Below are 4,975 nucleotides of genomic sequence, written 5' to 3'. Positions count from 1 at the left end.
CTGGCACTGGATCTTAACAGCTGCTGGAGTCCACATCTCTCATGGGTAGAGACCACTGTCCACAGAGGGACACGGTTGCGTTTTGCTCAAAATTTCGATTTAAAATACTATTCATTTCCAAAGGTTAACAGGCGTAGATCTCTAAGCTCCTTTTGAGGACATGTGACCATGCAACTGCAATTATTGACACTATCAATGTAATGTAGCCTAACAATATTACATTGCATGATCACATTTACCATTGCTTGGCAACATTTCACTGCCAAAATCTTGCCATTTCAATAGGAATCGGTGCAATCAGTGAGGGCAAAAAAGTTCACTATACGCAGATTTAATGCTTCGGTATGAAATAGAAGTTCCAATAGTATTTTTTGTGATATATATTATATTCTATGTATATGATATATGTGATATGTATTCGATTGAACAGAACAAGAACAAATGTAGGGCGGGGCTTGATTTTTGTCTGTGAGGAATTGATTGGATGGTTGTGGTTTGCTATTGGCTGATCTCATGTGAGTGACAGGTTGCCCCGCCCACGTCATCAGAGAAGAGAAGAGATGCTGCGAGAGGAAGATATTCTGATTCAATATTAGGAGGCACGTGAGTTTAAAATAAATAAATAAATAATGATGTGCACAGAGAAATAATTTATAATAAACACTGCACTATTCCATAAAAAATAAGGATTGTCAGTTTTGATTTCTTGGTGGCTGAAATGGTCACGTGAATTCACCGCCTTCACCATTGAAAGTGACTTCTCTGAACTTTCGTACATCGATACACTATTAACAAACAACCTTTTTTTGCCTGCAAAATCTCACTGAAACTTTGCTAATGTGACCGCACCTTTATAGATGATTTTCTACACTATTTTTGACATTATTGATACTGCTTGCAATCGTAATGCAATGGGCTGGTCAACAGGACATGATTAAAAGCCTTTAAATAAAAAAATCAATGAGTTGTTTACACCGTTGCTTACAATAAAAGATCCTGCACAGCTATAAAAAAAAATAAAAAAAAACTGCCTACCTTACATGACAACACCGAAGATGGACTTGCGTTTAGGAGTAGAGCGGATGAATTCTTTCTATGCACACCACTTTAAAGGGGACCAATTACCCTTTTTACAAGATGTAATATAAGTCTCATTGTCCTGTGTACGTGTCTGGAAAGTTTCAGCTCAAAATACCCCACAGATCATTTTTTAATACCAGTGTAAATGCCCATTTTGAGTGGAAGGAAAATGAATTTTCGTGCGTGTATCTTTAAATGTAAATGAGCTGCTGTTTTCCAGAAGAGGGCGGAGCCTTTACAGCTCGTGCCTCAGATGCTCTGCATAAAACTACAACATGTTTGCTTTTTATTATCATCTCTGTCTTGTTCACTCTCAAGTGACATTATAGTTCTTCATCACCATGAAAATGTATAATCTGCATGTGTTTTAAAGCAATATCAGTCTAAACTTCTGATAGGCTATATGGTTTTCTGAGCACACACATCTGAAGCATGAGCACAGAGAGCTGTGAGGATTAAACTAAGTTCTCTTTCATGTCTTTTTGTGTTAAACTGTCAAATACATACAAGGTTATGTCAAAATTCCCACAAATTTCACAAACACAGGCGCTTATGTCTGTGAACATAAATAACGGGGAAAATAACGCATGTGTAAATTATATCTGTGTATTAAAGTGAAAGCAGTGTAATGTACAGTACCTACTGCTATTGATGCTGTTAATATGAATCAAACAACAAAAGAAAAACTAAATCACTCACGGCTGTTGATTGAATAACTTAACTAGCGTTAATAAGAATGCATTTCTTACCTAAATAGTGCTGTTAAATGCTCTGGCAAGGAGATAAACAGTTCACTCGGGGAGGGTCTATGCTAATCCGTTAGCAGTTGTGGGCGTGGCCTGTGTAATGTGACGTCACATTGCTTAGAAACATTTATTCTGAGACACTGATAATGATTTATGTGGATTAAAAGAAAGGAGTGGGTAGATTTTTACCACTATAGGTTGGTTGTGTACACACACTGCCGATGCGGATTTATGTTCAAACATCATGTAAAAGTGAATTTTGCATAATAATTTTAGCTAAATGCTAAAACTGAATAAATCTAAATGAACAAAAATTTGCGTTGCATTTACAATCCTGTGAAAACAGGGGGTTCAGCGCCACTTCCCTCGCCCTGAAACATATAATAAGGTGTTTTGGTACGAGTGTGTATGAATATGATATTGCTCTTCAAGCAGCGTCCCGGTAGGCTATATGACAGGGATTGTTTCTATATTGAGCCATACTCAGTGTGCCTTGTTGAAATGAACATCCTGTCAAGATATAATGCACTACTACTTCGGTAAATATATTTATACCGTATGTGTCCAAGGCTGCCTATGGAACTGGCCTTGCGACTGTCAAAACGTGAAGTCGGCATTGTTGTTTATGGACAAAGTAAATCTTCCGAACAGGCACTAACGGGAAAAGAGCATTTTGTAGTTTTAGAAACCCTTCAAGGGCAAGAAATTTCTCAAGAATATCTCGCTCCTTTCCAGAACATCTCAGCTTGTTATAAACTATTGTGTTTACCCCCGCAAAGGACAATGGGTGACGTGTGTTGCGTTTAAAAAATGTGTTGTGACAGTAGGGAAGTTGGACACAAATGCACACACTCTTCTTAATAATAAAAATAATAATATTTTGTGCAAGTTCCAGTTTGACCACAAATCTCATTAACTGTCTATTATTTAGTGGTTATTTGAGGAGCACAACAGATAAACAGTTAAAAAAAAAACCTGTGACTTGGCCTAAGTTCATAATAATGCATCTTCTTTTATAAAAAATGATAAGGACACAAACATTGAGAACATCCATTCGTGCCATCATTCTGATAAAACCCATGGTAAATATACAGAAATGTTATTAATACAAGATATTAAACATTTTGGGTTGGTCGAGAGACTGGATCTCTTGGAAAAACTCCTGTGCTAGAATAATAATAATAATAAAAAAATCCTACAACTAAAAACTATAGACCTACATTTCCCAAATTTCACACTCAAGCCACTTAGTAAATTATGAGTGTATGATATTTTGATCAAATTAATTCAGTGTAGCAAAATTAGAATCTCTTTTAGAGCTACTATAGAAATATATCAAACAGACTTTAGGTTTCAAATGCTAAAACAATATAAAATACAGACCAATTGTGACACTTAATAGTTGTCGTAAATTAGGGGTGGGGGAGGTGGGAGGGTGAGGGGGGTGAAGTCAGTTCGCGGTCTAACATTTGTTTTGCTATTGATGTGATATTTTTTATATGGCATTTATTACGTGCATTTCGCGTCATAGCTGTTAATAAAAGTGTATTTTAGATTGCTGAACTTCTATTGACCAGAGAGCACCCAGACCCAGTCCAGAAGTAGCCTATTCGTTTTTTATTTAATATGGCCTATGCCTTCATCAGCATCTGTCTCCGTGCCTCCTCATCCTCTCACTATCAGACTCTGGTGTTTCAGAAGAGGACAGGAATGCTCGGCAAGCAGAAATAGTCTCTCCGGAGTCAAAGCATCGCGTGATGTCTTCACTTAGAGCTTGATATCAGGGACTGAGCAGAGCCGGCATAACACCGCTAACCTTGACTGATACACACTATCACTGACTCTCACTGACTCCAGCGACACTGCGTGCGTTTAACACACACACAACACACACGGGCTATAGGAGAAGATCGGGTCTTCTTCAGCTGATCCTTGACTGATACACACTCTCACTGACACTACACTAACACACATATAACACGAGCTCAGGAAAAAAGGTACACCTTTGTACCTAAAGATTGCATATTAGTCTCTCAAAGGTACATATTGGTACCAAAAGTGTACATTTTAGTACCCAAATGGTACATACCTTTTTGAAGGGTATACCGTCCCAGTGACATCTTTTACCTTTATTTCTGGGGATGTGTGTGTGAGGTCGTCTTCTGCTGATACTTGAGTGTGAACAATTCAAAGTGAGCTATATCATTTCTGTAACGAATAAACAAGATCAAATGATATGACTACTTCTGTTCATGATGTATTGCAAATGAAACATTAGATCCTCTCGTATTCTCTTGAGAGAATTATAAACTGTATTTAAAATGCACGTGACAAGTTCATAGAAATGTAATCTTTGTATTCATGTTCGTTCATGCATTTTGGGAAACACGTGCTTTTATACAAAAATCGGATTTGATGACTTCAAAATGTCAATGTCTATTGGTGTAACCAGTAAAAAATATTTTTCTTTCATTTTCATACAATAATTCTTTTCAAAGACGTTCTCAAGGTAAAAACATTTTTGAGTCATATGAAGTTTTTTTTTTTAATGTTTATTCCATTTCACCTGAACAAAACGTGCCTTTTCACAAATAGGCCTAAAAAAAAAAGAATATAGGCTATATAAAATCTTCATCATAAAAATGTATTCAAACCTGAATCATACTGTATGTAGGCTATTTTTGTTAATATACCCGGTCGGGAAAAAAAGAAAGAAAAGAGCGTCACGTAGGCTAATTAATTAGCCTAAAAAAATGTTTACGCATTTTTGAATAACTTCATAAAACCCAGACTTGACCGTTACATGTATTCTGTCTATCTCTGAGAGCAGGGTAACTTTGTTTTAAGTCTTTGTGTATCTTAAATAGGACAACCTTGGCTGTCATGTCATACAAAATATTTTGGTTTGGCCAACATAATTATATCAGAAAATAATTAGCCTAGCCTATATAATTCGATAATAATAAACTAAAATATTTTCAAAACAATTAAAACCAGAGAGAATACAACAATAAAAATAAGAACAAAATTTAAACAACAATTTGTTTTTGCATTATATCAGGATCTTTGTTATTGTACCAATCGATCAATGGTGTAGTAGATTTTTTTTCTTTTTTTTTTCTTTTTTTTTTGTGGGACTGATAATAAAA

This window comes from Abramis brama (assembly GCF_963993115.1).
Source record: "Abramis brama genome assembly, chromosome: 16".
NCBI lineage: Eukaryota > Metazoa > Chordata > Actinopteri > Cypriniformes > Leuciscidae > Abramis > Abramis brama.
This window is presented reverse-complemented; position numbering follows the sequence as displayed.